Source organism: Ornithorhynchus anatinus, chromosome 3 (assembly GCF_004115215.2).
Source record: "Ornithorhynchus anatinus isolate Pmale09 chromosome 3, mOrnAna1.pri.v4, whole genome shotgun sequence".
Lineage (NCBI taxonomy): Eukaryota > Metazoa > Chordata > Mammalia > Monotremata > Ornithorhynchidae > Ornithorhynchus > Ornithorhynchus anatinus.
In genome coordinates this window covers 14,292,853-14,315,743 of record NC_041730.1, presented here as the reverse complement: position 1 = coordinate 14,315,743, position 22,891 = coordinate 14,292,853, and the positions used below count along the sequence as shown (strand labels likewise).

Genomic DNA, 22,891 nt, shown 5'->3' with positions numbered 1-22,891 from the left:
CTCCTAGTACAGTGCCTGGCACAGAGTCAGCGCTTAACAAATACCGTCGTTATTATTATAGTATAGTATAGTATAATAACGACGGTATTTGTTAAGCGCTGACTCTGTGTCAGGCACCGTTCTAAGCACTGGGGGAGATACAAGGACATCAGGTGGTCCCACGTGGGGCTCACTGTCTTAATCCCCATTTTACAGGTGAGGTAAGTGAGGGACAGAGAAGTTAAGTGATTTACCCAAAGTCACACAGCTGACAATCGGCGGAGCTGGAGCTTCCAGCGCTTAGAAAAGTGCTCTGCACATAGCAAGAGCTTAACAAATGCCACTATTATTATTATTATCATTATTATTATTATAACCCACGACCTCTGACTCCCAAGTCTGGGCTCTTTCTACTAAGTCACGGTACTTCTCGTTATCTCCAAACTCTTATCCATGTGTCAGACTTATCCATGACTGCCAACATTAATCAATCAACATCATCAGTGGTATTTACTGAGCTCTTACTGTAGGCAGAGCAGGGTACTGAGCACTTAGGAGAACGACATGGGGATTGAAGGTGACTTGGTGCCTCATGGCAGCCTGAGGATTCTTGGCTTTTTTTAAAAGTATTTGTTAAGCACTTACTATAATCATGATAATAATAACTCCCTATTAAATAATAATAATAATAATAATGCTGGTATTTGTTAAGCACTTTCTGTGTGCCAAGAACTGTTCTAAGTGCTGAGATAGATACAAGGTAATTAGGTTATCCCACATGAGGCTCCCAGTCTTAATCCCCATTTTACAGATGAGGGAACTGAGGCACCAAGAAGTTAAGTAACTTGCCCAAAGTCACACAGCTGACAAGTGGCGGAGCTGGGATTAGAACCCATGACCTCTGACTCCTCAGCCTGTGCTATTTTCACTGAGCCATGCTGCTTCTCTACTATATGTCAGGGACTGCACTAAGCGCTGGGTTAGGGGAAGCTAATCAGGTTGGACACAGTCCATGTCCAACATGGGGTTCACAGTCTTAATCCCCATGTTGCAGCAGCTGAGGGACAGAGCTGTGAATCAACTTGCCCAAGGTCACAACTGAAGACAAGTGGCGGAATCAGAAATAGAACCCAGGTCCTTCTGACTCCAAGGTCCATGCTCTATCCACTAGGCCATCTTTAGAATTCCTCTAAGACAAGCAGCTTGACTCCACTAACTCTCAGCTGGGGAATGAGAGAGGAGGCTGAGACCAAACTAAGAAACTTGGCCAGAGTGACTGAGAGAAAGCTGAGCCGAGGCTATGGGGGGAATCTTCTGGTACAGGGGAAAACAAGCCTGAAAGGGCTGAAGGATCAAGCTCACCTCTCAGGCCTTGATGACAAAAACCTTTGCCATATCAGAGCCACGTCTACTTCTACCTCCGCTCCCTAACATTCCCCCCTACCCCCCACCCACCCCCTGCCTCCACACAGAGTAGTCTACTCCTTTCCTGCCTCCCCTACTGGGAGTTGGGGTAATGCAGAATATTGCTACTTTTTTCAAAAATTGATATTTTTTAAGCGCTTACTATGTGCCAAGCACTGTTCTGAGCACTAGGTACAAGGTAGTCAGGTTGTCCCACATGGGGCTCAGTTTTGATCCCCATTTTACAGATGAGGTAACTGAAGCATAGAGAAGTTAAGTGACTTGCCCAAAGTCACACAGCTGACAAGTGGCGGAGCCGGGACCCAGCGCTTAGAACAGTGCTTGGAACATAGTAAGCCCTTAACAAATACCATCATTATTATTAGAACTCATGACCTCTGACTCCCAAGCCCGTGCTCTTTCCATTAAGCCACTTTGCTTCTCTTTTAAATGGTCTTCTCTTGACCTGAAGTTTCAACCAGCTGTTGTCCCATATTCCTGCTCCCATTCCAGTCCAAACTCCTGGTACAGGTCATTTACACCCGCTGCCTTCACTACCTTTCTCTCAGTTTGGAGGGTTTTTTGATGCTATCTGTTAAGCGCTTACTTTGTGTCAAGCACAGTTCTAAGCACTGGAGTAGATACAAGATGATCAGGTTGGACACAATCCATGGCCCACATGGGGCTCACGGACTTAATCCCCATTTTACAGATGAAATCACTGAGGCCCAGAGAAGTGACGTGACTTTCCCAAGGTCACACAGCAGACAAGTGGCGGAGTTGGGATTAGAACCCAGATCCTTCTGCCTCTCAGGCCCATGCCCTCTCCACTAGGCAACACTGCTTCTCAGTTATCTTCTTGACCCAATACAATTCAGTATTTTGGCCTCTTCAATTAATAAATCAGACAATCCATGGGCATTTATTGAGCGCTTATTGTGTGGAGAACACTGTATTCTTCATTCATTCATTCATTCATATTTATTGAGCACTTACTGTGTGCAGAGCACTGTATTAAGCCCTTGGAAAGTACAGTTGGGCAACAAATAGAGACAATCCCTACCCAACAACAGGCTCACATTCTAGAAGGGGGGAGACAGACAACAAAACAAGTAGACAGGCATCAATAGCATCAAAATAAATAAATAATATTGTAGATATATACACATCATTAATAAAATAGAATAATAAATATGTACAGTTATACCCAAGTGCTGTGGGGAGGAGAGGGGGGTAGAGCAGAGGGAGGGAGGAGGGGCGATGAGGAGGGGAGGAGGAGCAGAGGAAAAGGGGGGCTCAGTCTGGGAAGGCCTCCTGGAGGAAGTAGATGAGCTTTCATTAGGGCTTTGAAGGGGGGAAGTGAGCTAGTTTGGCACATGTGAGGAGGGAGGGTGGGCGTTCCAGGCCAGAGGTAGGACATGGGCCAGGGGTCGACGGCGGGACAGGCGAGAAGGAGGCCCAGTGAGGAGGTGAGTGGCAGCAGAGGAGCAGAGTGTGCGGGCTGGGATGGAGAAGAAAAGGGAGGTGAGGTAGAAGGGGGCAAGACGATGGGGAGCTTTGAAGCCAAGAGTTAGGACTTTCTGCTTGATACGAAGGTTGACAGACAACCACTGGAGATTTTTGAGGAGGGGAGTTACATGCCCAGAGTGTATCTGTGGAAAAATAATCCAGGCAGCAGAGTGAAGTATACAGATTGAAGCGGGGAGAGACAAGAAGTTGGGAGAGCAGAAAGGAGGCTGATGCAGTCCGCCAGTCGGGATAGGATGAGTGATTGTACTAATGTTAGCAATTTGGATGGAGAGGAAAGGGCGGATCTTGGCGATGTACTAAGTGCTTGGGAAAGTACAGTAAAACTGAGTAAGTAGACACAGTCTCTTTCCACAAGGAGCATACTGTCAGCTCCTAATAGCCAACTCCAGTGGGCTTTCCTGGGCCTTAGTCCTCTTTGACCTCTGACCTGTCTTTGACACTGACAAAATTAATGTCATCTTCCCTCCTGAATTTATTCATCTATTTTTATATTCATTCAATAATATTTATTGAGCGCTTACTGTGTGCAGAGCACTGTACTAAGCGCTTGGAATGTACAAATCGGCAACAGATAGAGACAGTTCCTGCCCTTTGACGGGCTTGCAGTCTAATTGGGGGAGACGGGCAGATGAGAACAATGGCAATAAATAGAGTCAAGGGGAAGAACATCTCATAAAAACAATGGCAAATAAATAGAATCAGGGTGATGTACATCTCATTAAACAAAATAAATAGGGTGATGAAGATATATACAGTTGAGCGGATGAGTGCAGTGCTGAGGGGGTGGGACGGGAGAGGGGGAGGAGGAGAGGGAAAGGGGGGAGAAGAGGATTTTGCTGCGGAGAGGTGAAGGGTAGGGTAGAGGGAGCAGAGGGAAAAAGGGGGGAGCTCAGCCTGGGAAGGCCTCTTGGAGGAGGTGAGCTTTAAGTAGGGATTTGAAGAGGGGAAGAGAATTAGATTGTCGGAGATGAGGCATTCCAGGACCGCGGGAGGATGTGGCCCAGGGGTCGATGGCGGGATAGGCGAGAACGGAGGACAGTGAGGAGGTGGGCGGCAGAGGAGCGGAGTGTGCGGGGTGGGCAGTAGAAAGAGAGAAGGGAGGAGAGGTAGGAAGGGGCAAGGTGATGAAGAGCCTTGAAGCCGAGAGTGAGGAGTTTTTGTTTTGAGCGGAGGTTGATAGGCAACCACTGGAGGTGTTTAAGAAGGGGAGTGACATGCCCAGAGCGTTTCTGCAGGAAGATGATTATATAATTTGTTAAGTGCTTACTATGTACCAGGCACTGTACTAAGTTCTGGGGTAGTTACGAGTAAATCAGGTTGAACACAGTCCATGTCCAAATGGGGCTCAGTCTTTATCCCCGTTTTACAGATGAGGGAACGGAGGCATAGGGAAATCAAGTGAATTGCACATTGATTTATATTGATGCCTGCTTGCTTGTTTGATGTGTATATATCTATAATTCTATTTATTTATATTGATACCTGTTTATTTGTTTTGATGTCTGTCTCCCCCATTCTAGACTGTCAGCCCGGTGTGGGCAGGAATTGTTTCTATTGCTGAATGGTACTTTCCAAGCCCTTAATAAAGTGTTATGCACACAGTAAGCATTCAATAAAGACAATCGAATGAATGAACATACGCTGCTGTGTGATCTTGGGCAAGTCATTCACTTCTTAGTGACTCAGGTTCCTTCTCTGTAAAATGGGGAGAAGATACCTGTTCTTCCTCCCCACTAGACTGTGAACGCTGTGGACAGGTACTGTGCCTGCTCTGTTTATATTGTATCTACCCCAGTGCTTAGTCTGAAGCTTAAGAAATAACAGAATTATTATTATTAGGGCAAACCCAAAGTTCTAACTAATTTCAACACACTCTTCAGAAGTTACCAAACAAGTCCTAAAGGGCCAAACTAGTTTTCACTATTTGTCCATTCCATCAGAGGAGTAATACGAATGAGTTGACACTGAAAGAAATGTGAATTTAAGAAGCATATATGAAATACCAAAGGAATAGTTTATATAGTCCCCTCTTAGGGTCTCACCTGGAGAATTTCAAGTACTCTACTAGTCTCGGCTTTGGGAGGGAGAGTCAAGCAGAGGCCTACCCATTCCATTCCTCGCTTGACCAATGGCTAGCCAGTGGAAGACAATCTGCTACAAGTCAAAACTCACCCATCCTGGGCAGTGGCGGCGTGGGAAAGAGTCGAGGGCAGAGACTGGAGTTTACTGCGTGGAAGGTGGCGATTGTAAACCACTTCCGTATTTTTACCAAGAAAACTCTATGGATACACTACCAAAATGATTGCAGTTGGAGAACAGGACATTCTGGGAGAGATGTGTCCATGAAGTCGCTATGGGTCAGAAACGACTCGACAGCATAAGATAAGTTTATGTAGTATGAAGAGATCAATTTTATAAGATCAATATAGCTAAAAGAAGTCATTAGCATTCTTCGAATCGGTGGCTGACACAGATTACCTGAGTTTAACTGTAGATATCGGCATCACCCTTGCACCTGAATTTGCTCCATTTATTCACCCTTCCCTCAACTCCACAGCATTTCTGTACATATCCATCACTTATTTATATTCATGTCTGTCTCCCCCTCTAGACTGTAAACTCGAGGTGGGGAGAGAGTGTTGCTACCAACTCTGTTAGATTGTACTCTCCCAAGTGCTTAGAACAGTGCTCTGCATACAGAAAGCACAGAATAAATACAACAGATTGATTGATATTATTTCCAGTTTTCCTGGCTTCTTTCCTGTTTCCCCAGGACAATAAAACATCATCTGGCCTTTCAGTCAGTAGTATTTATTGAGTGCCTACAGTATGCAGAGCACTGTACTAAGCATTTGGAAGAGTACAGTAGAATTAGTAGGCATGAGCCCTGCTCTCAAGGAGCTTACTGCCTAGTTGGGGAGACAGATGCGAAAATGAATTGTGGATAGGAGGAAGCAGTAGAGTATTAAGACAAGTACAAAAATTCAGTAGGTCTATATCAATTCCCAAGTTCTTGGATGATGCAGAAGGGCTGTAATGATGTTAGGGGGTGGATATAGGGGAAGGAGTTGAGAAATTAATCAGGGAAAACCTCCTGGAGGGGATGTGTTTTCAAAAATGCTTTTGTTAGGAGCTTACTATATGCCAGGTACTGTTCTAAGCTCTGGGATAGATATCACTAAACACGTTGGTCACAGTCCCTGTCCCAAAAAGAGCTCACAGTCCTAATTGCCATTTTGCAGATGAGGTCATTGAGGTACAGAGAAGTGAACTGGCCTAAGGCCACACAGCAGACAAGTGGTGGAGCCAGGATTAGAACCCAAACTCTTTTGAATTCCAGGCCTGTACTCTAACCACTAGGCCACTCTACATTGACGCTGGGGAGAGCAGTGGTCTTTGGGATGTGAAGGGGGATAGAAGGGAGGGTGTGAGCAAGAGGTCCTAGTGGAAGAAAGAAAAACAAGACTCAGTAGGGAAGGCCAGCAGTGGGTTAGCTAGCTTGATCCAGGACCAGCTTGGGCCAAAGAGGGAAGCTCGAGAGCCATCAGATTTGTCGGGAGAGAAGGAGGTTCCAAGTTGGAAAAGGTCCAAGAGTGCACATGCCCAGAGAAGCAGTGTGGCTTAGTGGCAAGAGCATGGGTTTGGGAGTCAGAGGTCATGGGTTCTAATCCCAGATCTGCTGCTTGTCAACTGTGTGACCTAGAAGTCACTTCACTTCTCTGTGCCTCAGTTACCTCATCTGCAAAATGGGGATTAAATCTGTGAGCTCCAAGTAGAACAACTGATTACATTCTATCTACCCCAGGGCTTAGAATAGTGCTTGGCAAATTCCATCATCATCATCATCAAAGATTAATCTTAAGAGGTGTCCATCATTAATGGTATTCGCTGAACTAGATGCTGAAAGGAAGCAGTATGGTCTAGTGGAAAGAGCAAGGTCCTGGGAGTCAGAGGACCTGGATTCTAATCCCAGCTCCACCACTCATCTGCAGTGTGACATTGGACAAGTCTTTTAATTTCTCTGTGCCTCAGTTACCTCATCTGCAAAATGGGGATGAAGACTGCGCGCCCCCATGTATCTATTCCATTGCTAAGTACAGTGCCTGGCACATACTAAGCGCTTAACAAATTCCATAAAAAGAACCTCCTTTCTCAATAGCAGTAGTTCACAAGGATTATCCTCAGCAACAGACTCCCAGTTTTCAGCTCGAGTAGATCATCGTCTGAGGTTTTGGTTTACTGCATTCTTAAAATGTTTCAGCTGTCTTTCTTGTGGAGGACAGTACCCAGATTACAAGTGTGAATCTCCATTTCTAAGACAAGAGAACAGAAAAGCCACAGAAGTAAAAGTCTGATGGGATTTTGCCAAGTGAGCAAGGTCTAATTTTAGCCCTTGAAGTCAGGTTTCTGGACGGACACACATAGTACAGCATCCTCCTCCATTCTGTTTATTGGTTCGTGGTAAAAGAAGGTTGTTACAGTTCATGAGGTTTGCTTACCCTGAAAGATGAAATATTGTATCTTATAAAAGTCTACCAGGCACAGGAAGAGAATAGAGTTGTAAGAACAGGAGGAGCTGAGGGACCTCTCAAAGACCATTTTTAAAAAATGGTATTTGTTAAGCACTTACTATGTGCCTGGTACTGTACTAAGCACTGAGATAGATACAAGCTAATCAGTTTGGACACAGTCCATGTCTCACATGGGGCTCAAAGTCTTAATCCACATTTTACAGATGAGGTAATTGAGGCAGAGAGAAGTGAAACGACTTGCCCAAGATCACACAGCAAACACATGGTGGAGCCGGAATTTGAACTCAGGTCTCCTGACTCCCAGGCCCTTGGTCTTTCCACTAGGCCACATTGCTTCTCATTAAGCAGTCCAAAATTTGCTACATTCAGGTTTTGCAGCATCTAAATAAAAACTTCACAATCTGGAAGCTGCTATTCTCCAGGTTGGTGTTTGAAGTCAGATCAATTCTACAATTTTAGAAAGCTAGCAAAATACCACAAGAAAAATGTCCATATTGTTTTTATGGCTTATTTAGCAGGATATTTTCCTCAGGACAATCAGCTAATCAGTCTACATTGGTAGAAAGCATTGTTGTTGTTATTATTATTATTTATTATGTGTCAAGCACTGTAATAAGCGATGGGGGAGATACAGTATATACAGAGCAGACTCATTCCTTGTCCCACATAGATTTTACAGTCTTAGGGGGATAGCGAACAGCTATTGAATCCCCATTTTACAGATGAGGAAACTGAGGCATTAGGAAGTGAAGTGATCTGCCCAAGGTCACAGAGTCTGCTATCACAGGCAAAAGCAAAACTTTTGGTGGTCCTTTTTTCTGTTTTCCAGGTGTTGGGGAGGGGGGTCAGGTGGCCAGAATTTGGTCAAATTTAGGACTCCTGTTGCTCTTATCCAATACCAGAGTCAACGTCATTCAGTCATATTCATTGAGCGCTGTGTGCAAAGCACTTCCCCCTGCCCCAACTTGGTCTCTATTATGCTTCCCCATGCTACCATGAGGCCTAGATAGAGGGTGGCTATTGATTAGTCAGAAAATCCTATCCCATGCACAGGATTTCTGATGACCAACCAACATCCTGGCTGTATCAATATAGCAAGTGGAGCTTATATTTCTTAAAAAAAAGATTGCAAATCTGTTCTAAAGGAATAATGTAAAATTCCTACTGCTTTTGTGTGCAGCAATAAAGGGAGAAGGAAAGGAATTAAAATGTGAAGGAGAAAGTAAGAGTCATTATTCATAATATGCGGTCTACTACCTGTATTTTATAGTTTCTATTGGTAATGTTGTTTCCTTAGTAGTACATAATTCTGAACGGAGCCCCATGTGGGACAGGGATTGTGTTCAACTCAATTATCTTGTATCTATCCCAGCATTTAGCAAAGTAAGCACTTAACAATTTCCATTAAAGACAAAACAAAATGATTGTTTCCTCCAAGTAGCAAAATGCTTACGTTCATTATAACTGTGGTTTTCCTAAAAAAAAAGCTTTTTTTTCATTAATAATAATAATAAGAATTGTGGCATCTGTTTAGCTCTTACTATGTGCCAAGCACTGTTCTAAGCACTGGGGTAGATACAAGGCAATGAGGTTAGACACAATCCCTGTCCCACATGGGGCGCATAATGATCTGCATTTTACAAATGAAACTGCACCTCAGAGAAATTAAGTGACTTGCCCAAGGTCACCCAGCAGACATGTGGCAGAGCTAGAATTAGAACCCATACCCTCTGACTCCCAGGCATTCTTTCCATTAGGCCATGCTGCTTCTAGAGTAACTGAAGTACTTATGTTGTTGTTGTCTTATGCTGTTGAGTTGTGCCCTACCCATAGTGACACGATGGACACATCTCTCCCAGAACACCCCACCTCCATCTGCAATGGTTCTGATAGTGGATCCATAGAGTTTTCTTGGTAAAAATCCGGAAGTCGTTTACCATTGCCTCCTTCCGCACAGTAAACCTGTGTCACCACTCTCTCCCTCGCCGCTGCTGCCCAGCTTGGGTGAGTTTTGCAGCAGGCTTGCAGCAGATTGCCTTCCACTCACTAGCCTCTGCCCAAGCTAGGAATGGAATGGACATTAATAATAATGATGGCGTTTGTTAAGCGCTTACTATGTGCACAGCACTGTTCTAAATGTTGGGGAGGATACAAAGTCATTAGGTTGTCCCACGTGGGGCTCACAGTCTTAATCCCCATTTTACATTTGAGGGAACTGAGACCCAAAGAAGTTAAGTGACTTGCCCAAAGTCACACAGCTGACAAGCGGCGGAGCTGGGATTTGAACCCATGACCTCTGAGTCCACAGCCCGTGCTCTTTCCACTGAGCCACGCTGCTTCTTCGCTATGCCTCTGCTTGACTCTCCCTTCCATAGTCGAGACTGGTAGAGGACTGGAAACTCTCCAGGTACAACCCCGAAAGGGGAAGTACTTATGTACATTTCTCTAATTACATTTCTGTAATTTATGTATATTAATGTCTCTCTTCCCTTCTAGACTATAAGCTGATTGTGGGGAGAGAATGTGTTAGTTACACTGTACTCTCCCAAGCGCTTAGTAGAGCAGTCTGCACACATTAAGTGCACAATAAATATGTGAAGTATCATTCTGCGAAAGCAAATGGAGATATCTCTCTGGAAGGGTCTAGAATGGACAGTTGTTAATGAGAATTGGATTTGAAAGTCTTTTTGAGAGCAAAATTCTTAGGGCAGGGACTTCAGGGATGATTGTACAATATTTAGATTCTAAATTTGAAGTGGTGTTCATTCTCCAGGAGTACATTCAAATTTTTACAAATCTGCCACACCTATTATTCTGGCTCTGAGAAGTTAGGTGTGAGAAATTGTTGTCCGTTAATCCTGTTGGGACAAAATGGCCGGGGCTCTCTCAATGCTAGAGTCAAGAAAAGAATAAATTAAACCATCACTCACACTCTCCACACATTTCCCTCCCCCCCACCCCCCAGATAAAAAAGCCTTTGGGTCTCTCTTCATAGATATAATCTAGTTAATTTCACAGGGTAGACAGACCCAGAAAGTGTCCTGAGTGGAAGTCTTGTCTTATCTTGCCTTATGCCGTTGTCCGACCCAAAGCAACGCCATGGACACATCTCTCCCAGAACTCGCCACTTCCATCTGTAATCGTTCTGGTAGTGGATCCAGAGAGTTTTCTTGGAAACAAATCCGGAAGTGATTTACCTTTGCCTACTTCTGTGCAGTAAACTTGAGTGTCCACCCTCGACTCTCTCTCATGCCACCGCTGCCCAGCACAGGGGAGTTTTGGCTTGTAGTAGCTTGCCTTCCACTCACTAGCTACTGCCCAAGCTAGGAATGGAGTGGGTAGGCCTCTACCTGACTCTCCCTTCAGTAGTAGAGACTGGTAGAGTTCTGGAAACTCTCCAGGTGCAACCCTGTGAGGGGTGAGTGGAGGTGGACAACTTTAAGTCCTTCCCTCCCAAGAAACGCAGGCAAGGCCATAAAGCCACCAAATTCCCTTATGACAAACTGGGAACACAGCTTCTGGGTATCTCTTTTTCTCACGAGGGCCCCTGTGTTGACAGGGTGACAGGAGGAAGGAAAATCCAGTCCCATGTTTCACACCCCATACTGTGCCAAGAGAAAGATGGAACGGGTTGAATCTGTGAGGCAGCTACTCAGATGATTACGATGACATCAAATACTGATCGTGGCTCTGAAAAAGCTGTGAGGTGTGGATTTCCAGCAACGCGAAAGTGTGGTGACAGATACCAGGCAGGACTATCTAGTGTTGACGGCCCTCAGACACCCACCAGGAGCTTCTGTGTCTCTGAGTGAATAACTCTCTGATAGGTACGGGAATATGAGCAGTGTTATTACTGTGGATCAGGTGCATATTTTCATCAATTTATGTTTCATCTTCCCCGTTAGATTATAAACTTCTTGAGGGCAGGGATCACATCTTCTTCTTCTTCTTCTCATCCCCCGAAAGTATACAGTAGGTGCTCCATAAATAGCATTGGTGATAATGAGGATAGGGCTGGTCAGATTCAGACCAATGATCCCTCCAACCCTCTGGTCTCTGGTCATCATAGCAACAGGATGCTTGATGGAACCATGTGATGATTTTCTCCTTGACCTTTATTCTAATGGTTAAAGATGTTGCCTTTGGATTATATAGACCAGTTCTGCACATAGTATTTCAGGTGTAGGCAATAACCTCATTTTATGCAGTAGTAAAACCTTTAACTTTGTTTTCCATGCCCTTGGATATAATTATGTGTGATAATAATAATAATAATAATAATAATAATGATAGCTGTGGTACTAGTGAGACGCAGCATGGCTTAGTGGAAAGAGCACGGGTTTAGGAGTCAGAGAACAAGCGTTCTAATCCCGGCTCCGCCATTTTTCAGCTGTGTGACCTTGGGCAAACCATTTAACTTCTCTGACCCTCATTTACCTTACCTGTAAAATGGGGTTTAAAAGTGTGAGCCCCTCGTGGGCAACACACTTAGAAGCGCTTAGAACAGTGCTTGACACATAGCTGTACTTAACAAATACCACTATTATCATTATTATTATTAGTTAAGCACTTACTATGTGCCAAACATTGTTCTAAATGCTGGGGTTAGAAGCAGCGTGGCTCAATGGTAAGAGCAGGGGCTTAGGAGTCAGAGGTCCTGGGTTCTAATCCAGGCTCTGCCACTTGTCAGCTGTGTGACTGTGGGTAAGTCACTTAACTTCTCTGTGCCTCAGTTACCTCATCTGTAAAATGGGGATTAACTGTGAGCCTCACTTGGGACAACCTGATTACCCTGTATCTACCCCAGCACTTAGAACAGTGCTCGGCACATAGTAAGCGCTTAACAGATACCAACATTGTTATTATTAATACCCCAGCTAATCAGGTTGGACACAGTCCCTGTCCCACATGGGGCTCACACTCTTAATCTCCATTTAAGTAATAATAATTATGGTATTTCTTAGTTGCTTACCATGTGCCAGGCACTGTACTAAGCACTAGGATGTATACAAGCAAATCAGGCTGGGCACAGTCCCTTGTCCCACGTGGGGCTCACAATCTCAATCCCCATTTTATAGATGAGGTTACTGAGGCACAGAGAAGTGAAGTGACTTGCCCAGGGTTACATAGAGGACAAGTGGCAGAGTGGGATTAGAACCCATGACCTTCTGACTCCCAGGCTCGTGCTCCATCCACTATGCCATGTTGCTTCATTTTACAGATGAGGTAATTGAGGCACAGAGAAGTGAAATGAAGTGACTTGCCCAAGGTCTCACAACAGACAAGTGGTGCAGCCGGAATTAGGACCAAGGTCCTTATGAGTCTCAGTTCCCCTGCGCTTTCCACTAGACCACACTGCTTCCCTGTTGCTTCAAAACCTCAGATTGGACACAGCCTACACCTCACATGGGTCTCACCATCTAAGAGGAAGAAAATTTTATCCCCATTTTACAGATGAGGAAACTGAGACACAGTACAATGTAAACTCCTTCAGTCAATCAGAGGTATGTATTGAGCTCTGTACACAGTATGTGCTGAATAAATAAAATTGATTGATTGACTAAAATACAAAGCTTTGGAGACACATTCTCTCCCCACCAGGACCTTACCGAATGTGGGGGGGAGATAGATATTAAAATAAATTATAGATATTCACTCAATATATTTATTGGGTGCTTACTGTGTGCAGAGCACTGTACTAAACATTTGGAAGAGTACAGTATAACAATAAAGAGACACATTCCCTACTTGCAGTGAGTTTATAGTCTAGAGTGGGAGACAGACATTCATATAAATAAGTAAATTACAGATCTAAGTGCTGTGGGGCTGGGATGGGGGGAATGGATGAAGGGAGCAAGTCAGGACTTCGCATTAGGGAGAGGGAGAAAAGGAAAGGAGGCCTTTTGTCAGAGAAGGCCTCGTAGAGGAGATGTCCCTTCAATAAGGCTTTGAAGGGGAAGGAAGTAACGGTCTGTCAGATCTGAGGACAGAGGACGTTCAGATATGTACATCAGTGATGTGGGGCCGAACGTGGGGAGAATATTAAGTCGAAAGAGCATGGCCTTGGGAGTCAGAGGTCATGGGTTCTAAACCTGCCTCTGCCACTAGTCAGCTGTGTGACTTTAGACAAGTCACTTAACTTCTCTGTGCCTCATATACTTTATCTGTAAAATGGGGATTAAGACTGTGAGCCCCACGTGGGACCAACTGATTACCTTGGATCTAACCCAGTGCTTAGAACAGTGCTTGGCACATAGTAAGCACTTAAATTCCATTATTGTTATTATTATTATTAAATGTACAGATCTAAGTGCATAACTAATGTAGGAGGGAGAGGAAGTAGGGAAAATGAGGGCTTGTGGGTAGGGATCCTGTCTACCGACTCTTTTGTATTGCACTCTCCCAAGTGCTTAATACCATGCTCTGCATTACAATAAGCCCTCAGTAAATACCACTGATTAATCGAGAGAAATTACGTGACTCGTGCAAGGTCACACAGCAGGTAAGTGGCCGAGCAAGGTCTAGAACCCAGGTCCCCTGACTCTCAGTCTTGTTCTTTTTCCACTAGGCCTCATTGACCCCAGACTCTCAGAGGAAAATCAGACCCTAAACTCAAAAACCATGGTCACCCTGCCTGTGCCCGTGAGTCCTCTCCAGGAAGTCATTAAGTCTCTTCAGCCTCCACTTACACTGAATAAAAGGGAAGTGTTGTGCCTTCCAATCTGGGTGGAGGATCAGGTCACTGATATGCCTTTGTTTTCCATCCATCATCTCTTTTCCCTGAGGGAAGGCTTCATTTTAATAAAAAGAAAGCTCATTAAGGAAGCCACTGAAGGAGAATTTTCCTAAAGTAAAAGTGCCTTTTGGCCATTCTGAGTGCTAGGGAAGCAAGCCATTAGTTTTTGTTGGGAAACTCTCCCGGCTCTGTTAGGAGAAACTGTTTTCTTTCCCTTCTTCCAAATATTCCATGCAAAAAGAATGTTATGGTAAAAAGGGTTACCTGCTTGCCCAGTGACCACACTAAGCAGGCTTATTGGTAAGAGGTAAGACAAAACCCACAGAAGGGCGGAGAGCCACTCAGGGAGGAAGGAAGGAAAACAAGACTCGCACTAACAAGTTCCTAATTAACCTCAACTACTTTTTCAAAAGGATAATTATGGCATTTGTTAAGCGCTTACTATGTGCCAGACTCAGTACGAAGCGCCGGGGTGGATACAAGCAAATCAGGTTGGACACAGTACCTGTCCCACATGGGGCTCTGTCTCAATCCCCATTTTACAGATGAAGGAACTGAGGCCCAGAGAAGTAAAGTGCTGGCCCAAGGTCACATGGCAGACAAGTGGCAGATCGGGATTAGAACCCATGACCTTCTGACTCCCAGGCCCGTGCTCTAGCCACTACGCCATGCTGCTTGGCAGCAACCCCAGCCTGCTTCCCATCAGAAAGCAACCTCCCCCAGTATTCTCAGCATGAAGAAGGGGTGAAAGATCGTGTCTGTTATATTTTTGAGTTGTAATAATAATAATGACGGTATTTGTTAAGTGCTTACTATGTGCCAAGCACTCTTCTAAATGCTGGGGTAGATACAAGGTCATGTTGTCCCACGTGGGACTCCCAGTCTCAATCCCCATTTTACAGATGAGGTAACTGAGGCACAGAGAAGTTAAGTGGCTTGCCCAAGGTCACACAGCAGAGAAGTGGTGGTGCCGGGATTAGAACCCAGGACCTCTGACTCCCAAGCCCGTGTTCTTTCCATTTAGCCACGCTTCCAAGCATTTAGTACAGTGCCAAGCAAGCAGTAAGCACTCAATAAATATGGATGGACTGATTGACAGCCCAAACAAGAGGCCCAAATGGCTTGGAACAGTGGTCTTTCTTCAAATAACAACAATAACAGTGGTGGTATTTGTTAAGCGCTTACTATGTGCCAGGCACTTTACTAAACCCTGGGGAGGATACAAGCAAATCGAGCTGAACACAGTCCCTGACCCACGTGGGGCTCACAGTTTCAAACTCCATTTTACAAATGAAGGAACTGAAGCCCAGAGAAGTGAAGTCATTTACCCAAGGTTACACAACAGACAAGTGGTGGGGCCGGGATTAGAACTGGTAAACCTTTGACCCCCAGGCCTGTGCACCGGCCACTCTGCCATTCTACTTCTCTAAATAGCATCATCCTATTTGTCCACACGACAAAACCAATTTTATGGGTTTTTTAAGGTCTTCTTTCATCACCTCCTCCAAGAGGCCTTCCCAGACTGAGCTCCCCTCTTTTCCCTCTGCTCCCTCTACCCCCCCTTCACCTCTCCACAGCTAAACCCTCTTCTCCCCCATTTCCCTCTCCTCCTCCCCCTCTCCCGTCCCACCCCCTCAGCACTGCACTCATCCCCTCAACTGTATAATAATAATAATAATAATAATAATAATGTTGGTATTTGTTAAGCGCTTACTATGTGCCGAGCACTGTTCTAAGCGCTGGGGTAGACATAGGGGAATCAGGTTGTCCCACGTGGGGCTCACAGTCTTAATCCCCATTTTACAGATGAGGGAACTGAGGCGCAGAGAAGTGAAGTGACTCGCCCACAGTCACACAGCCGACAAGTGGCAGAGCTGGGATTCGAACTCATGAGCCCTGACTCCAAAGCCCGTGCTCTTTCCACTGAGCCACGCTGCTTCTCCATCACCCTTCTTCTATATATCTTCATCACCCTATTTATTTTGTTTAATGAGATGTACATCACCCTGATTCTATTTATTTGCCATTGTTTTTATGAGATGTTCTTCCCCTTGACTCTATTTATTGCCATTGTTCTTGCCTGCCTCTCTCCCCCAATTAGACTGTAAGCCTGTCAAAGGGCAGGGACTGCCTCTATCTGTTGCCGATTTGTACATTCCAAGCGCTTAGTACAGCGCTCTGCACATAGTAAGCGCTCAATAAATACTATTGAATGAATGAATGAATAAGGTCTTCAAAGCCGTGTGGCTCAGTGGAAAGATCCGGGGCTTGGGAGTCAGAGGTCATGGGTTTGAATCCCAGCTCTGCCACTTGTCAGCTGGGTGACTGTGGGAAAGTCACTTCACTTCTCTGTACCTCAGTTACCTCATCTGTAAAATGGGGATGAAGACTTTGCGCCTCACGTGGGACAACCTGATTACCCTGTATCTACCCCAGCTCTTAGAACAGTGCTCTGCACATAGTAAGCACTTAGCAAATACCAACAGTATTATTATTTCATTCATTCAATCGTATTTATTGAGCGCTAAGTACTTGGGAGAGTAAAATATAACAACAAACAGACAGATTCCCTGCCTACATCAAACTCACAGTCTAAAGTGGGAGACAGACATTAACATACGTACATACATAAATAAATAAATTACAGATATAAGCAGATCTCTACATAAATGCCTTGGGTATGGGAGGAGGATGAATGCAAATTAGGGCGATGCAGGAGGGAGTAGGAGAAGAGGAGAGGAGGGCTTAATCAGGGAAGGCTTCTTGGAGGAGATTTGCTTTCAATAAAGGTTTGAAGTGGGGAAGAGCAATTATCTCTCCGATTTGAGGAGGGAGGGCTGTTCCAGGCCAGAGGTAGGATGTGAGTAAGAGGTGGAGAGGTCTTGTGCCCAGCGAGATGTGGTGATAAGATTTGCATTAGAGGAAGGAAGTGTGAGGGCTGGGTTATAGTAGGAGAATAACCACATAAGACAGGAAGGGGCAGGGTGATTAGGGGTTTTCCCAGTGGTGAGGAGTTTTTGTTTGATGTGGAGCTCTTACTACAAAGCACTGGGGTAGATAGAACCTAATCAGGTTGATCCTTGTCCATGGCCCACACAGAGCTCACAGCCTTAACCCCCATTTTACAGATGAAGTAACTGAGGCCCAGATAAGTGAAATGACTTGCCCAAAGTCACACAGCAGACAAATGGTGGAGCTGGGATTACAATCCAGGTCCTTCTGACTCCCAGGCTTGGGCTCCGTCCACTAGGCCATGCCGCTTCTCATTCTTTGCCATTCTTACATTGTTATCATTTAACACGGATTCAAAGAAGTGAGCATACCGTAATCATTCCTCCTGCCCTTCACTTTGCAAATGCAACAAGCCTCATCTGTGGGACATGTGAACCTTCATTCACTTCCTCCTTTCTAATTTTGTCAATTACTCTTTTTGCCAATTCATTTTCTACATGCATCTTGTTTCTGAACATTCCCTATTTCTACTGCCTGGTAGTGTTCTAAAGCTTACCTATTCCCTGTGTGTTTTCCACATGACTTTTCTTAATGTTTTAGCTCTCCTTTCTTCCTCTGTCCTTCACAGATCTGTAAGGAAGGGAGAGGCAGAAATTTTACAGATGGGGAAACTGAGGCACGAGTCAGTTGAGTGGTTTTCCCTAGATAGGCAATTGGCCGGGGGAGGAGCCAGCACAGAATCAATCAATCAACCAATGGTGTTCTTTGCTGAGCACTAGACTAGAGAGTCCAGAGAGTAAAATAGAGTTGGTAGACATGATCCTTGCCCTCAACGAGCTTCTAGTTCTCTACACCCCTACCCTGCAGATTGTGCCAACCACCCAGCACCTGTCCAGGCTAGCAAAGTAAAGAAAGAAAACCAAGAGGATGCCTGGGGTCTAGTGTTTGGAAAGCAAACCCTCTAGCCAAAAAGGAAAGTCTAGACAGAGAACCCCAAGTTCTCCGGGGCGGAAGTTTCTCGCAACGGGACCCCGGACGCCTAGGATGCGGTGCTACGAACCAGATGGTGAAGCCCTTTAAGTCAACATGAGCCTATTGCTAGGAGACTCCTTGAGTAATGACAAGGTGTAGAGCACTTCCTTTCCCTCAGGGTGAACCCCGAGGGTATGGAAGCAGGCCAGGCTTAAAATGTGTGTTTCCCTGTTTGGACAGAGTCCAGCTGGTGAATGGATGGTGACTCAATCTTTTTCCCTCCCCTGAAGGGTTTCACAATCCCCTCTACCCCACCAAGTACCAAATCCTCGCCCCCTTCACCTAAATGGTCTCCACCTGGGTAATACGGCAGGCTTAAAGACTAGGTAGACATCAGGCCTCAGAGAGCATCAGGAGGCCAAGCAGGCTGGTTCAATAAATAAATAACTGTGGTAGTTTTTTAAGCGTACTAAGCACTGAGGTAGATAATCTGGCCAGACACTGTCCCTGATCTACAATGGGCTCGCTGTCTAAGGAGAAAGGATATTCAATTCTCATTTTACAGAGGAGGAAACTGAAGCACTGTCACCCAACCCAGAAACTGCTGCCTCCACAGTTATTCAATATTCAGAGTTTAGCACATCTAAGACCTGCACATCCCCAGGATTTCTTCCCAAGCTTCCTCAGCACTATATTTAGCGCATGGGAGACTATAATGCAACAGACCTTCCCGCCCACAGTGAGCTTACAGTGCAGAGGAGCCAGACATTGACAGAAATAAATAATTTATTAACTGTGTATTTAAGTGTTGTGGGGCTGAGTGTGAGGTGAATACCAAAATGCCCATCCCCTCCGCCTTCTCCTCTCACTCTGAGAAACACCGTTTCATAGTGCAGGGCCATACTGAATTAACCTTCTTACACTCTTGTTTGACAACTCACAGCCAGAAACCATTCTCCGTTTTCAACCGTCAAAGTTCCTTCTTGATCTTCAATGGAGTGGGGCAGGGCATTCTGGAATAACTGTGGATGTCTGCTTCCAAGGCTATTCTCATATAAAGGTTCTTTGGTTTTCTTTTGTGTAAGATTCTTTCCTTTCTCTTCTTACTCAAGTGATAAACAGCATGACCTAGTGGAAAGAGCGTGGCCTGGGAATCAGAAGACCTAATAATGATAATAATAATAATAGGGAAATTTGTTAAGCACTTACTATTTGCCAAGCTCTATATTAAGTGCTGGGGCAGATACAAAATAATCAGGTCCCCTAAAGGGCTCACAGTCTAAGTAGGAGGGAGAACAGGCATTGAATCCCCATTTCACAGATGAGGGAACTGATGCATAAAGAAGGTAAGTGACTTGCCCAAGGTTTCACATCACACAAGTGGTGGAGCTGGGATTAGAATCCAGGTCCTTTGATTCCCAGGACTGTGCTCTTTCTACTAGGCTAAGCTGCTTCAAATTCTGATTCTGTCACTTGCCTGCTGGGTTTTCCCAGGCAAGTCCCTTAACTTCTCTGTACCTCTGTTTCCTCATCTATAAAATGAGAATTAAATACCTGTTCTCCTTCCTACTCAGACCGGGGGCCCCACATGGGACAGGGACTGAGTCGGACTTGATTATCTTGTATCTTTCCCAACGCTTAATACAGTCCTTGGCACCAAACTTTGGAAGCATTGATTTTTGAACAGGCTTGAAGAAATGCAGGTAATGTCTGTGCTTGAAATTACTTTGTTAGGGCTAGGGTTAACATTACTCTTTTTTCATCAAATCAACAATAGAAACTTCCTTCTTGGCAGAGAACCAGATTTCCAAACTAGATAATTCCCTGGGAACATTCATCAACTAAAGAAATTTGGAAATAGCTAAACACACATGTAGTTGGTTATCCAAATTCCTCTTTTGTTTGAGCTGACCAATAAATTGACCCCATCATGACAGTAATGTACACAAAACCATCTCCAAGCAGTCCGAGTGGCTCACAAATGGGCCCCAAGTGGCGCGATGGGCTGAGCCTTTCCGGGGCACATTCTTTACCCTTTGACATATACCATCTGCTGAATGGGAGAGTCCATAATCCCACGCTGACAGAGTTCAAAGGTTGGGTTATATGGAGAATCCAGGGACCGAATATTGGGATTCAGTCAGTAAGTCGGTCAGTCAGTCAGTCCATCTTATTTATTGAGGGCTTATTGTGTGCGGGGCCACCATGGTCTCTTGGGTTTTGACTCAGTCCCAGCTGTTCTCCACCCAGTGGCTCTGCTGAAGACTAGTTCCACATGGGGGAGACTTGAGCATGCTTAAAAGCAGAACAGATAGGTCCATTCTCATTTCACCCTTACTACAAGTCAAAATTCCCCTGTGCTGGGCAGCAGCGGCATGGGAGTGAGTGAGGGAGGAGACTCAGTTTTATTACATGGAAGGAGACAATGGTAAACCACTTGTATTTTGACCAAGAAAACTCTATGGATTCACTACCAGAACGATTGCAGATGGAGGTGGAGCATTCTGGGAGAGATGTGTCCATGGCATCGCTATGGGTTGGACACAACTCGACAGCATAAGACAACAATGAAGTTGACTTGGAGTATTTATTAATCTCCCCATCCTACAGAAGAGCCAAATGAGGCACCATTCATTCATTCAATAGTATTTATTGAGCGCTTACTATGTGCAGAGCACTGTACTAAGCGCTTGGAATGAACGAGTCGGCAACAGATAGAGACGGTCCCTGCCGTCTGACGGGCTTACGGTCTAATCGGGGGAGACGGACAGACGAGAACAATGGCGATAAATAGAGTCGAGGGGAAGAACATCTCGTAAAAACAATGGCGACTAAATAGAATTGAGGCGATGTACATTTCATTAACAAAATAAATAGGGTAATGGAAAATATACAGTCGAGCGGACGAGTACAGTGCCGAGGGGATGGGAAGGGAGAGGGGAAGGAGCAGAGGGAAAGGGGGAAAAGAGGGTTTAGCTGCGGAGAGGTGAAGGGGGGGTGGTAGAGGGAGTAGAGGGAGAAGAGGAGCTCAGTCTGGGAAGGCCTCTCGGAGGAGGTGAGTTTTAAGTAGGGTTTTGAAGAGGGGAAGAGAATCAGTTTGGCGGAGGTGAGGAGGAAGGGCGTTCCGGGACCGCGGGAGGACGTGACCCGGGGGTCGACAGCGGGATGGGCGAGACCGAGGGACAGTGAGGAGGGGTGGGCGGCAGAGGAGCGGAGCCTGCGGGATGGGCGGTAGAAAGAGAGAAGGGAGGAGAGGTAGGAAGGGGCGAGGTGATGTAGAGCCTCGAAGCCTAGAGTGAGGAGTTTTTGTTTGGAGCGGAGGTGGATAGGCAACCGCTGGAGTTGTTTAAGAAGGGGAGTGACAGGCCCAGATCGTTTCTGCGGGAAGATGAGCCGGGCGGCGGAGTGAAGAATAGACCGGAGCGGGGCGAGAGGGGAGGAAGGGAGGTCGGAGAGAAGGCCGACACGGTAGTCTAGCCGGGATATAACGAGAGCCCGTAGCAGTAAGGTAGCCGTCTGGGTGGAGAGGAGAGGGCGGACCTTGGCGATATCGTAAAGGTGAAACCGGCAGGTCTCGGTAACGGATAGGACACGTGGGGTGAACTAGAGAGACGAGTCAAGGACGACACCGAGATCGCGGGCCCGAGAGACGGGAAGGACGGTCGTGCCATCCACGGTGATAGAGAAGTCTGGGAGAGGACCGGGTTCGGGAGGGAAGATGAGGAGCTCAGTCTCGCTCACGTCGAGTTTTAGGTGGCGGGCCGACATCCAGGCGGAGACGTCCCGGAGGCGGGAGGAGATGCGAGCCCGAAGGGAGGGGGAGAGGACAGGGGCGGAGATGTAGATCTGCGTGTCATCTGCGTAGAGATGGTAGTCGAAGCCGTGAGAGCGGATGAGTTCACCGAGGGAGTGAGTGTAAATGGAGAACAGAAGAGGGCCAAGAACTGACCCTTGAGGAACTCCAACAGTTAAAGGACAACGGACAGGACTTCATTCACCTTCCAGGACTTTGCAGTATGTGAGGGACAATCCAGCAGTCAATCAGTCAATCAATCAATCTTACTTATAGAGCGCTCACTGTGGGCAGAGCACTGTACTAAGCACTTGGGAGAGTACAATACAACAATAAACACATTCCCTTCCCACAGCGAGCTTACAGTCTAGAGGAGACAGACATTAATGTAAATGAATAAATTATGGATATGGCATAAATGCTGTGGGGCTAAGGAAGGGGTGAATAAAGGCAACAAATTCATTCATTCAATCGTATTTATTGAGCGCTTTCTGTGCGCAGAGCACTCTACTAAGGATCCAAGCTGAAGGGTGATGCTAAAGGAAGTGGGAGAAGAGGAAATGAAGGCTTAGTCAGGAAGGCCTTGGAGGCAATGTGCCTTCAATAAGAGGAAGAGCGGGAAGAAGAACCCAGAATTCCAATTGCCCATCCAGTACTCCACCGATTAGTCCCTAACATTTCCCAAATCTTGGTTATCCAGAAGATGGAGATCGGACTCTGGCTACATATCATCTGTTGATTCCAGAATGGGAAAGCAAGAAACAAGATTGCAAGTTTGAATTTTGGAGGAAATAAACATTGGCTCAATCGAGCTTTGCTATGTTATGTGAAACAGCAAAACTATTTTCATAAATGTTCTGCTTGGAACCACTAAAATCAAATTTTAAAAATCCCCACGAAGCCACATGTTTTACGTTTGCTCTAGACGATTGAGCCGTTTTAGCACTGCCAATCTTGCAGCAAACTGGGATAAGGGGAAGTCATGTAGATCGA

The 22,891-nt window shown here is 45.6% G+C and overlaps 2 non-coding genes across 2 annotated transcripts; one reads left to right on the top strand and one right to left on the bottom strand.

Annotated features, from left to right (window-relative positions):
• Positions 1 to 4,937: 4,937 nt before the first annotated feature.
• LOC114810922 lies at positions 4,938 to 5,075 on the top strand. Its single transcript, XR_003758611.1, has one exon. It is a non-coding gene; the product is annotated as a small nucleolar RNA SNORA7 (small nucleolar RNA).
• A 5,651-nt stretch (positions 5,076 to 10,726) lies between these two features.
• On the bottom strand, positions 10,727 to 10,864 carry LOC114810941. Its single transcript, XR_003758630.1, has one exon. It is a non-coding gene; the product is annotated as a small nucleolar RNA SNORA7 (small nucleolar RNA).
• Positions 10,865 to 22,891: the final 12,027 nt, after the last annotated feature.